The sequence below is a fragment of the Quercus suber genome, unplaced genomic scaffold (assembly GCF_002906115.3).
Source record: "Quercus suber isolate HL8 unplaced genomic scaffold, Cork oak 2.0 scaffold_428, whole genome shotgun sequence".
In the NCBI taxonomy this organism is placed as follows: domain Eukaryota; kingdom Viridiplantae; phylum Streptophyta; class Magnoliopsida; order Fagales; family Fagaceae; genus Quercus; species Quercus suber.
In genome coordinates, this window is record NW_027069879.1 from 523,773 (window position 1) to 537,869 (window position 14,097).

Genomic DNA, 14,097 nt, shown 5'->3' on the forward strand with positions numbered 1-14,097 from the left:
TTGATCCTATTGTCACCCAATTGCATGTACAAGCAGATGGCTTGTGAGAATTTGAGAAACAAGTCCTCAATAGCATCGTGCAGCTCTTGAATCCCATGTTGAGCAAGGATGTCCAAGACAATTTTCGATGCCGAAGTTTTAGCGAAAAACGATGGGTCTATGCCATATACCGCAAGCAATTTGAGGATTTCGATAACTTTTTTGGCAGTGTCAAGTGGAACGTTTTGTCCTTTGTTTCTCCAAACGAATTCGAGTAGAAGCATCATGGATGGAGCATTCCGTCTCGCGAAATGAATCTGTCGCACTACGGTACTGAAAGCACAGTCCCTTACACCAAAGTATTCAGAGAATAGTTCTGGGAACTTGGCCTCCAACACCGGGTCGAAATTCATTTCTGATAGCTGTAAAAAACCGTTGGGAATACAATATGGTGAAATTTGGGCAATGAGTAATTTTCTTCATCTTATATCTTCCACGCATAGTAAAATTACACAATAATTTATCAAAGGTAAGTTTTAAAACTGTTCATAAAAAATGAATTTATGAATTAAATAATGATAAACATTCAATTGACAAGAAATTTAGAATACTTATTAAGAATATAGAGAACTAATGGTGAGATTTTTAAAATAGTAATCCAATAAAAAATTAGCATGAGTCGTGTAGCATTATATATAATTTGAACCCATCTCTCTCTCTCCCAATAAAAATTTCATACAAAAAAAGAAGAGCATGCATGAAAGAAAAATGAAAGGAAGTTCCCAAGACATTAGTTTCTCTCTCTCACTCTCTACCTCTCCGAGATATAACTGTACAATTAAATACTACTACTACTACTTTCCATGCACAAATCCTGACAAATATTGGTTGTTTATTTATAGAATGCAGCAGGGTATACAGAATAATACAGAGAGGAAACAAGTAATACAGGCCATACAAGCACTTAACATCAAAGATGAAACACAGAAATATTAATTTTACCAGGAATAATTCCAAAATTCCAATAGTTAAATACGTACTATTACCATATAAAATTACGAACTGTTAACACAACAGAGAGCAAAAATGGGAAAATGAGTCGCACCTTAGTCCTTGAAGATTCAAGAGTCTAATAAGCAATGTGAGAAAAAAAAATGATGCTAATGGAAACGGTATATATGAGAAAAATGAGAATGAGGCAAAAGGAATGGAAACGTGATAATTATAAACGTTTGGATAATTTTCTAGGACCAAAATGCCCCTTTGCATGGCGAGCAAGAATGGGCTTGGCTCATGCACTACTTTTCCATGGTTCCATTGCAAATTTGTTGCCGAAACAAACTAGGGGCATTCATGGAAGATAGAAATTAAGGTGGTGTTACCATGCACGCGCGGTAATGACTCTCTTACGATCTTACCCTTAAGGTGGTGCAGAACCATTTAGCTGAAGTGAGTAGGTGACAGAAATTTCCCTATAAATGAGGAGATGGTACAAGTCGAAGTACAGAGAGAGCGAGAGAGGCTGTGAGCTAGGATGGCTAATGCAACAGCAGTTACAGCACACTGTAACTAGCTATCATCTGCCACGTTTCAACGTTCTGTTGCGATTGGAGAAGCAAATATAAAAATCAAGGAATGACAATCCCAAGCTTTAAAAAAAATTGTAAATAGATATTAAATTCGGGTAAAAGAAATTATAACTAAATAAAAATTGGTGTAATACTTTTCCTTTTTGATATAGGGTTTCATATAAGGCTTAAATTCTTACTAAAGAATAATTATGTTAATTAATGAAATTATACTGGAGAAGGATTTTTTTTTTCCATTAAATAAAAATGTACTATCATAAAATTTCAAGTGCTGTGTTGATATAATAAGATTTATGTTCAAACAAAAAAAAAAAAGCTTTTATTTTTTTCCTAATTAAATAATTTCATACTTATATCAACAATTTCCCAATTTCTTTAAAACTTTCCACAGTTTCTACATTTTCTTTATAATTTCTATATCTATGCATAAAACATTTCTACAAAATTTCAAGAAATTGAACCAAATAAAATATAAGCAGCTAAAAACATAACATAACTGTTAAGAAGAAAGAAGAATTACAAGTTGCCGCTGAGATGCTAGTTACTGCAGAATTAAAGCTGCTAAAGCTACAAGTCGTTTTATCTTTATGTAATAAGTAGCTCACAAGCTACAATAGTTTTTGTTATAGTCTTACTTAAGAAATTGTCACGTGCTGCACGTGCTTCTTGTGTTAGTAGGCTAATATGTTTTATGTTAACATTACTGTTAGTTACGGAGTAGTTAAGTTTGTTATACCCGGTACCAGCTTTTGGGTTTATGCATATAAACTTAATCATCAATAATCATCACTATGCAAATTCTTCAACATCAATTAGTTTCTCCTTTCTTCAATAATAACAAAACAATATAACCATAAGTCCATCCCAACTCTTATTTTTCCACCTCACTTTCTTTCTAATAAACAATAAAAAAAAACCAAAACAGTACGTGGTAGTAGTCTATAAACTCTATACTCTATAGTCTAAACACCAAAACTGCCTCGCAACCCATCTATCCTTGATTATCAAATGCACACTTTAGAAGGCAAAGGAATGGAATGGAAACGCGATATTTACAAACGTTTGGATAATTTTGCAGTACCAAAATGCCTCTTTGCATAGGCGAGTAAGAAACTAAGAATGGCTTGGCTCAAGCACTTCCATTGCATATTTGTTGCTAAACAGACTAGGGGCATTCATGGAAGATAGAAATTAAGGTGGTGTCAACATGCACGGTTACTCTCTTAATTACAATCTTTACCCCTGAGGGGCTTGTATCAAATATAATGTTTAATCGGGATTTTGATTTAAGCCATGGTTCAAGTGGTTCTTTAACTCTTTTTGCAAAAACAATGCACTTTGTAATTTTCCCAAAACACAAAAACAAAGAAGGTAGAAGAAATGAATAGAGGTTTTCATGGACATAAATTAAGACTTAAGAGTAAATATATCAAATACAGACTTAACAAGTCCATGACAATGAGCGAACTCGATTGCTAATAAGGCCTCAGAGACACTATTGAAAAATTCTGGGCTGGGGTCGAAGTTGCACTCTTCAAGAATTGACCGAAGCTTCTGAAGAGCTGACATGTACACCTTCACATTTTCTTTCATCATTTTATCACCAGGAACAGAAAGCTCAGAATCTGGGGTGCTGAAAAGTCGAATAACACGAAATGGGCGTTGAATAAGAAGATTGTCATGGTACTCCATGAGAAATGGGTTAGTCAAAAGGTTAGACAGCAATGCACAAGCACGCATGCAGAGTGGTACATCCCTTGTATTTTTAGCCTTTTCTAAAACATAAATAAAAATGTACTATCATAAAATTTCAAGTGCTGTGTTGATATAATAAGATTTATGTTCAAACAAAAAAAAAAAAGCTTTTATTTTTTTCCTAATTAAATAATTTCATACTTATATCAACAATTTCCCAATTTCTTTAAAACTTTCCACAGTTTCTACATTTTCTTTATAATTTCTATATCTATGCATAAAACATTTCTACAAAATTTCAAGAAATTGAACCAAATAAAATATAAGCAGCTAAAAACATAACATAACTGTTAAGAAGAAAGAAGAATTACAAGTTGCCGCTGAGATGCTAGTTACTGCAGAATTAAAGCTGCTAAAGCTACAAGTCGTTTTATCTTTATGTAATAAGTAGCTCACAAGCTACAATAGTTTTTGTTATAGTCTTACTTAAGAAATTGTCACGTGCTGCACGTGCTTCTTGTGTTAGTAGGCTAATATGTTTTATGTTAACATTACTGTTAGTTACGGAGTAGTTAAGTTTGTTATACCCGGTACCAGCTTTTGGGTTTATGCATATAAACTTAATCATCAATAATCATCACTATGCAAATTCTTCAACATCAATTAGTTTCTCCTTTCTTCAATAATAACAAAACAATATAACCATAAGTCCATCCCAACTCTTATTTTTCCACCTCACTTTCTTTCTAATAAACAATAAAAAAAAACCAAAACAGTACGTGGTAGTAGTCTATAAACTCTATACTCTATAGTCTAAACACCAAAACTGCCTCGCAACCCATCTATCCTTGATTATCAAATGCACACTTTAGAAGGCAAAGGAATGGAATGGAAACGCGATATTTACAAACGTTTGGATAATTTTGCAGTACCAAAATGCCTCTTTGCATAGGCGAGTAAGAAACTAAGAATGGCTTGGCTCAAGCACTTCCATTGCATATTTGTTGCTAAACAGACTAGGGGCATTCATGGAAGATAGAAATTAAGGTGGTGTCAACATGCACGGTTACTCTCTTAATTACAATCTTTACCCCTGAGGGGCTTGTATCAAATATAATGTTTAATCGGGATTTTGATTTAAGCCATGGTTCAAGTGGTTCTTTAACTCTTTTTGCAAAAACAATGCACTTTGTAATTTTCCCAAAACACAAAAACAAAGAAGGTAGAAGAAATGAATAGAGGTTTTCATGGACATAAATTAAGACTTAAGAGTAAATATATCAAATACAGACTTAACAAGTCCATGACAATGAGCGAACTCGATTGCTAATAAGGCCTCAGAGACACTATTGAAAAATTCTGGGCTGGGGTCGAAGTTGCACTCTTCAAGAATTGACCGAAGCTTCTGAAGAGCTGACATGTACACCTTCACATTTTCTTTCATCATTTTATCACCAGGAACAGAAAGCTCAGAATCTGGGGTGCTGAAAAGTCGAATAACACGAAATGGGCGTTGAATAAGAAGATTGTCATGGTACTCCATGAGAAATGGGTTAGTCAAAAGGTTAGACAGCAATGCACAAGCACGCATGCAGAGTGGTACATCCCTTGTATTTTTAGCCTTTTCTAAAACATTCACAATACCCGTAAGAATTCTGACATAAATTATTGTATGGGTCTGAGAGTTGGTACAGTCAAGTACCTTGTATAACAAACTGACATGAATCAATTCACCTCGTCCTTGTTCGAGAACCTGACCAACCCAGTACACCACACTTTCCTTAATGCTCTCAGAGCTAAAGCTCCACAATAAAGTTCCCACAATAGCCTTAACGCAAAGTGCTTGACCTTCACTAAATAAGCTTTTGTCATCAACCGGAATGAACTTCTTTAGAGTTGCTGTAGAAACCCATATCAAGTTCTCTCCCATGAAACACTTGATCCTGTTGTCACCCAATTGCTTGTACAAGTTGATGGCTTGTGAGAATTTGAGGAACAAGTCCTCAATCGCATCGTGTAGCTCGTGAATCCCATGTTGATCAAGGATGTCCAAGACAATTTTCGATGCCGAAGTGTAAGCGAAAAACGATGTGTCTATGCTATACACCGCAAGCAATTTGAGGATTTCGATAACTTTTTTGGCAGTGTCAAGTGGAACGTTTTGTCTTTTGTTTCCCCAAACGAATTCGAGCAGAGGCATCATGGATTGAACGTTTCGTCTCGCGAAATAAATCTGTCGCACCACGGTATCAAAAGCACGGTTCCTTACACCTGAGTCTTCAGAGAATAGATCTGGCAACTTGGCCTCCAACACCGGGTCAAAATTCATTTCCGATAGCTGTAAAAAACTGTTAGGTATACAATATAGTGAAATTTCAGGACAATCAGAGCGAGGATAATCTCAAACCCTTCATGCATGAGCCAATTTTTTTTTTTCTTCTTCTTATAACCTTCATAGATAGTAAAATTTCAAGATAATCTTATCTATTAAATTAAATTTTAAAAGTTTATAGATTAAATAATGAAAAGCATTCAATTGACATGACATTTAGAATATGTGTTAAGAGTATAGAAGTTATATAATCTAATAGTGAAAATTTCAAAATATTAATTCAATAATATTATTGAGCAGTGTAACACTACATATAACTTGAACACATGTCTCTTTATATGTATATATAAAATAAAATTTTTATACAACGAAAGAAGAGCATGCATGAAGGAAAAATGAAAAGAAGTTTCCAAAACATTTTCTCTCTCTCACTCTCTACCTCTCCTAGATAAACCATTGAGTGGGAATAGATATAAATGCACAATTAAATATAATTACTACTACTGCTGCTGCTTTCCAAGCACAAATCCTGATTAATGGTTGTTTATATAGAATGCAGCAGGGAATATAAAATAATACAGAGGAGAAACAAGTAGTACATGCAGGTCATTCAATTACTTAAACACAAGTTAACATCAAAGATGAAACACACAATTAAATGCTAATTTTAGTAGTAAAAATTCCAATAGTTGAATACTACATTACCACGCACTAAGATGAAAACACAGACTGTTTTACCATATATATGGATCCTGAGTATGACAAGAAGGACACACAACAGAGAGAACAAAATGGGAAGATGAGTCGCACCTTAATTAGTCCTTGAAGTTGAAGATTCAAATGTCTAAGCAATGTGAGAAAAAATGATAATGCTAATGGAAAGAAAAAAAAAAAAAAGCTGAACAGTAGCTAGGCAAAAGGAATGAAATTAACGGAAACGTGATATTTATAAACGTTTGGATAATTTTCTAGTACCAAAATGCCCCTTTGCATGGTGAAAAAGGATGGGCTTGGCTCAGGAACTTCCAACGCTTCCATTGCAAGTTTGTTGCCAAACAAACTAGGGGCGTTCATGGAAGATAGAAATTATATAAAATATGCACGTACGGTTACTCTCTTACCATCTTACCCTTGAGGGGCGTGTATCAAAATGATCAAATATAATGTAAATTGGAAAAAAAAAAAAAAAGAATAGAAAGGAATAATATTTAGTTTTCGGATGCAGAACCATTTATAGTGACATGTAGCGAATTGTGGTAAGTAGTAGCTGAAGTAACAGAAATTTCCCTCAAAATGAGGAGATATATAGTTGGTACAAGACGAAGTGTACAGTTCCCAACTCCCCAGACTGCATGGAGAGAGAGAGAGAGGCTGTGAGCTAGGAAGGCTAATGTAACAGCACATTGTATCCATCAGCTGCCACGTATCAACTAACAACTAACAAATAACAACAATAATGTTTTTAGGTGCAATATATGATGAACAAAGTTTCTCTCCGCATTAGTTTGGAGAGAAACTCTACAAACTTATTATATATTTTTATATTAAGTATGAATTTTGAAAATCTAACCGGTAGATTGCATGGTCTTATTACATTCTTAATGCTTACAAAATTTTAAGAAAATCAAATATCAATTGCTATGTCATCAAATAAATGTTATAATATCAAGTTTTTGTAATCTAAAGTTGTATATAAAAAATAAGTTAATTGATCAAATAGTAAATAACATCCAATTTGAACAAAATTTGATATGCATGTTAATGACATAAAGAACATGAAATTCAACGGTTAGATTTTCAAAATTCACAACCGAAAAAGAAATATATGAGAAGTTTGAAGAGTTTCTTTCCAAACTAGTTTGGAGAAAAACTTTGTTCATATATAATTACTCATAAAGACTTGAAGAAAATATCACCGCACACCTTTAGTGCAATGGTCACTCTATAAGTATAAGTGTTTGTGAGGTGTGGGAGGCAAGAGCTGAGATTCAAGTCTGCAAGAAGGAGTTTCACACACATATACACTTGATTGTGAAATACATGGGCTAGGGAATTTGTTTACGTATTCAAAAACAAGAACGAGGATAGTAGGATAGGAAGCGTGAGAAATGTGAGAGATTGGAGAAGAGAATATATAAAACCATATATATAGAATAACAAAATTATTCCGCGGAGAAGAACTTCACGCTTTTGTTTGATGCCACTATTACTTCATTTGGTAAAAGTTATGGATCCCAAGCTTTAAAAAAGAAAATTGTAAATAGATATTATAATCCGATAAAATAAATTTTAACTAAATAAAAATTGCATTGGTGTAATGCTTTTTCTTTTAAATTTTGTATGGTGTAACTTTATAAATTATTGGATATCAAATTATTCTATGATTCATTGGATTGTGTAACTTGTGTAAATAAATTTATAAGATACCAATTATTATTAATAATTTATTTAATAATGTAAATAGTTAGTTTGTGAAAATCATATTTACTTTTAACTTGACTGAGCTATTGTATGCAAATTCTGCTTGGGACAATGCAAGATCCCACTACTTGGGCTTCTTGCCTGAGATACGCCGGATCAGATTCCCTAAAGTACGATTAACCACTTCTGTCTAGCCATCAGTCTGTGGATGATTAGTGCTGTTGTAATTCAAGGAAGTGTCAAAATGCTTCCACAAAGTTCGCCAGAAGTGACTAATGAACTTCGTATACAGGTCAGAGGTGATAGACTTTGGCACTTCATGCAAACGCACAATTTCTTTAAAAAACAGATTGACCACTCAAGTAGCATCTGAAGTCTTCTTACATGCTATGAAATGGGACATCTTGGAGTACCTATCAACCACAACAAAAAACAGAATTCATATCTCGCTGGGTTCGAGGAAGACCTAGTACAAAGTCCATAGACAAATCTTCCCATGGTGCTTGTGGAACTGGCAAAGGCATATATAAACCAATATTCTGAGATTGTCCCTTAGCAGTTTGGCAAATTAGACACTTCCTCACATGATTCCCAACATCCCTCTTGAGTTGTGGCCAATAATACCTTTCTTCCACCAGTGCTATAGTCCTATCTCTTCTCATATGTCCACCCAAACCTCCACCATGCAGCTCCCTAATAATCTGCTCCCTCAACAAACTTTTAGGGATGCATAATTGCTGCAATAACTTAAAATGAAAGAATCGTTGCAATAAATTGATACCAATTGATTTTGCAATCTATTGCAACGAAAATTTCGAATTAATAGCTATTACATCGGAGTCAAAATCTTCTATCTCAAACTCTCTATACCACTCTATGCTCCACGAATTAAAATGTATCACGTGTCCACCAATTCCTAAATTCACGCTTCTTATTTCACTTACCAAAAATATGAAAAAAAAAAAAAAAACTCATCCCATTGACGTGAGTTTGCCAACGCCATCAAAGGTTGTCACAGCCAGGGCTCTGCCTCCAGGTTCATGTGGATCAAAGCTGGTCTGAAACCCCCATGACCCCATCGCTACTCACTCTGCCTTGTTTTCAGAAAGGTACAAAAAGTTGTCCCCCACTGCCACCACCTCGGCCTCTACGTTTTCTTGTCATCAACACTAGTTCCATCCCCATCTCTATCGGATTTGCCTTGCTCTAAGAATATCACCACCACCTCTGATTTGCTCCTCTTCTTGCCATCAATGCCACCAAGGAGCACATCCTGTCTAAAGACGAAATCAACATGCCAAACCAGGATGTGGCAGTGAAGTTGGTGGTGATTGCCTCTTAGTAGTGGTGTTGCCGGAGTTGATGGTGGTCACCGGTGATGGCCTGATGGGATAACGTAAGTTTTTTTTTTTTTTTTTTAGATAGTTCTTTTTGTTGAGTGAAATAGGAAGCATGAATTTAGGAATTAGTGGACACATGGCACAATTTAATTCGTGGAGCATAGAATGGTATAGAGAGTTTGAGACAAAAGATTTTGACTCATTGCATCAAAGTTACCATTGTAATAATTTGATATTAATTCTTTTACAATCTATTGCAATGACAAACACGTAACTGCAATGAATATATCGTTGCAATAATTTTGTATCAATTATTTTATAGTCAATCGCAGTGACAAAATTAATTAATTATCTATTACAATGAAGATATCATTGAAGTAATTTAATCCAACTTATTTTGTTCAGTTATTTGCAATTTATTACAACAAATTTCGTGAAGTAATAGCCTATATTTACAAGATATTCGAAATAGTAAATTGTTTATTATAACTATATATATATATATATATATCAGGAGGGGCCATTATAGCTTCGTCCCTTTATATACCTGTTCTTTGGGCTTTCAAGACGGCAGAGACGAAGGTGATGAAGTTGCTGGGGCTAAAGAAGTTACTGAGGAACACGACGGCGTTGGCTTGTGCTTTTGGGGACTTGATCCATTGCAGGCATGACCTCAGAACGCACGTGTCACTGCAATTTTTTCCAAGAACCATGCAACCGTTGCAGCTCATTCTGACACTTCGATCTTGCAGAAGAGAGAGAAGCAGAAATAATCTGGAAGAAGTTAGAAGAGTGAGAGAGAGAGTCAGTGTAAGCGCAATTTTTTTGAGAAACCAGTGAAGTGAAGTACAAGAAGTAGTGAATATAATGAAGAAAGGGTGTGCGCAGAAATATGTATATAGTAGTTTTAGACAAAATGTTGCATTGACAAGTTAAAATGGTTGCAATAGTAACTTAAAAATGTTAAATTATTGCATCAACAATAATAAGTTACAATAACTTATAATTTTCAACTGCAATAGAAGCTTTAATATATAAGGAAAAATTGCTGCAATAACTTAAAATGAAAGACTCGTTGCAATAAACTGATACTAATTGTTTTTGCAATTTATTGCAACGAATATTTCGAATTTATAGCTATTGCAACGGAGTCAAAATCTTCTGTCTCAAACTCTCTATACCACTCTATGCTCCACGAATTAAAATGTGCCACGTGTCCACCAATTCCTAAATTCACGATTCTTATTTCAATTAAATACATATTTTTAGTTTTTAAATAATATTATATGTACTTTTACACACTTTTTCACCCACACATATTTTAAAAAAATACAAACAATATTACTCAAACTCTTTTACTAAACCTTTATCATTTGTGTTAGTATTATTTTAATAATTTTTTTTTTTTAAAGTTTTGGTACTTAAATAGATACGGCCCACATCAAAATCCATGCAACAGACACGTAATAAGAATGAAACATTAAAGTTTAGCAAACCAACAAAAATACCATAACAATTAAGAATTATAATTAATATACATTCACCGATACACAATACAACACAATGGCCAAAAAAAGAAAAAGAAAACACCATGGCACGCATTTGCAAAAAGACCATCAATCAAAACGGCAATACCACAACAGTGCACTAATAACAAATATTACACTCAGACTCTCTCTTTTTCTCTCTCTCTCTCTCTCTCTCTCTCTCTCTCTCTCTCTCTCTCTCTCTCTCTCTCTCATCTCTCACATATTCTGCACACACCCTTTGTCTTGTACTTCACTTAGACTCTCTCTCTCTTCTGCACACACTCAGACTCTCTCTCTCTCTCTTCTGTAAAATCGTAGTGTTAGAATGAGCTGCAACGGTTCCATGGCTCTTGTACAAAATTGCAGTGACACTTGCATGCTGAGGTCATGCCTGCAATGCACACTACACCAAAATAAGTCTATTATATCAAGTGTTAATACAACAAAATTAGTATAGTGGTATTAGACATAATATCACATCTAAAAATTAAAAGTCGTTATAATAGTAACTTAAAAATAGTAAATTATTACATTAATAATAATTAGTTGTATTAATTTATAATTTTTAGTTGCAATAGAGATTTTAATACTAAATTGAATTTAGGAATTTTTTTGCAATAACTTAAATTGAAGAAATCATTGTAATAACTTGATATCAATTATATATTTTGCGATATATTATAATAGAAATTTCAAAGAGATGGCTTATTGCAACAAATTTAACATTGCAAAAACTAAAATATCAATTATTTTACAATCTATTGCAATGGCAAATATGAAGTTGCAATGGATATATTATTACAATGATCTAATTCTAATTATTTTGCAATATATTGTAAGAAAAAATATGATAAACTAACTATTACGACAAATATACTATTGCAATAATTTGAACCCATATTATTTTTGTCAATTCTTTACAATTTATTGTAATAAAATTCATGAAATAATAGCCTATTGTTACAAAATATTCGAAGTAATAAATTGTTTATTGCAATAGCAAGTATATTATTACATCAAAATTTTCATTAATATATTTAAGGTTTATTGCAACAAAATTTTTTTGTAGCACAAACTTATTAACTCAAATTTTATTGCAACACTTTGCATAAATTATTACAATGACTTCGATGTTATTGCAACGATTTTTTTTGTTGTAATAAACATTTTTTTGTTGTAGTGTACACAATACAACACAATGGCCAAAAAAAGAAAAAGAAAACACCATGGCACGCAGTTGCAAAAAGACCATCAATCAAAACGGCAATACCACAACAGTGCACTAACAACAAATATTACACTCAGACTCTCTCTCTCTCTCTCTCTCTCTCTCTCTACTTCACTTATTCTACACACACCCTTTGTCTTGTACTTCACTTAGACTCTCTCTCTCTCTCTCTTCTACAAAATCGTAGTGTCAGAATGAGTTGCAACGGTTCCATGGCTCTTGGACAAAATTGTAGTGACACTTGCGTGCTGAGGTCATGCCTGCAATGCACACTACACCAAAATAAATCTATTATATCAAGTGTTAATACAACAAAATTAGTATAGTGGTATTAGACATAATATCACATCTAAAAATTAAAAGTCGTTGCAATAGTAACTTAAAAATAGTAAATTATTATATTAATAATAATTAGTTGTATTAATTTATAATTTTTAGTTGCAATAGAGATTTTAATAATAAATTGAATTTAGGAATTTTTTTGCAATAACTTAAATTGAAGAAATCAATTTTTTTTAATAACTTAAATTGAAGAAATTATTGTAATAACTTGATATCAATTATATATTTTGCAATATATTATAATAGAAATTTCAAAGAGATGGCTTATTGCAACAAATTTAACATTGCAAAAACTAAAATATCAATTATTTTACAATCTATTACAATGACAAACATGAAGTTGCAATGAATATATTATTACAATGATCTAATTCCAATTATTTTGCAATATATTGTAAGACAAACTATGAAAAAATAACTATTACGACAAATATACTGTTGCAATAATTTGAACCCATATTATTTTTGTCAATTCTTTACAATCTATTGTAATAAAATTCATTAAATAATAGCCTATTGCTACAAAATATTCGAAGTAATAAATTGTTTATTGCAATAGCAAGTATATTATTACATCAAAATTTTCATTAAAATATTTAAGGTTTATTGCAACAAAATTTTTTTGTAGCACAAACTTATTACCTCAAATTTTATTGCAACACTTTGCATAAACTATTACAATGACTTCGATATTATTACAACAATTTTTTTTGTTGTAATAAACATTTTTTGTTGTAGTGGTATTGGTGAATGTATATTAATTATAATTCTTCATTGTTATGGTATTTTTGTTGGTATGCTGAACTTTAATGTTTCATTCTTATTACGTGTCTGTTGCATGGATTTTGATGTAGGCCGTATCTATTCAAGTACCAAACCTTAAAAAAAATTTATTAAAATAATACTAACACAAAATATAAAGGTTTAGTAAAAGAGTTTGAGTAATATTGTTTGTATTTTTTAAAAATATGTGTGGATGAAAAAATGTGTAAGGTATCGGTGAATGTATATTAATTATAATTCTTAATTGTTATGGTATTTTTGTTGGTTTGTTGAACTTTAATGTTTCATTCTTATTACGTGTCTGTTGTATGGATTTTGATGTGGGGCCGTATCTATTCAAGTACCAAACCTTAAAAAAAAATTATTAAAATAATACTAACACAAATGATAAAGGTTTAGTAAAAGAGTTTGAGTAATATTGTTTGTATTTTTTAAAAATATGTGTGGGTGAAAAAGTGTGTAACAGTACGTATAATATTATTTAAAAACTAAAAATATGTATTTAATTGAAATAAGAATCGTGAATTTAGGAATTTGTGAACACGTGGCACATTTTATTATTATTTTTAGTAAGTATATGAAATAGTTGATTTAAGTATGAAATAAATTTCCTTATATATAAATTTTCCTTTTTGATAATTTATTACTCAAACTGCCACTTTTATAAGTACTAGTCAAACACTCAGCTTTTTTTATATATAAATTTTTCTTTTTGATAATTTATCTCTCAAACTGCCACTTTTATAAGTGCTAGTCAAACACTTAGCTTTTTCAAAAAATACTTTTTAACAGTTTTTACCAAACATTTAGAGGGTGTTTGGTTGAGTAGTTTGAAAATTGTTGTTTGTAGTTTTTTGAA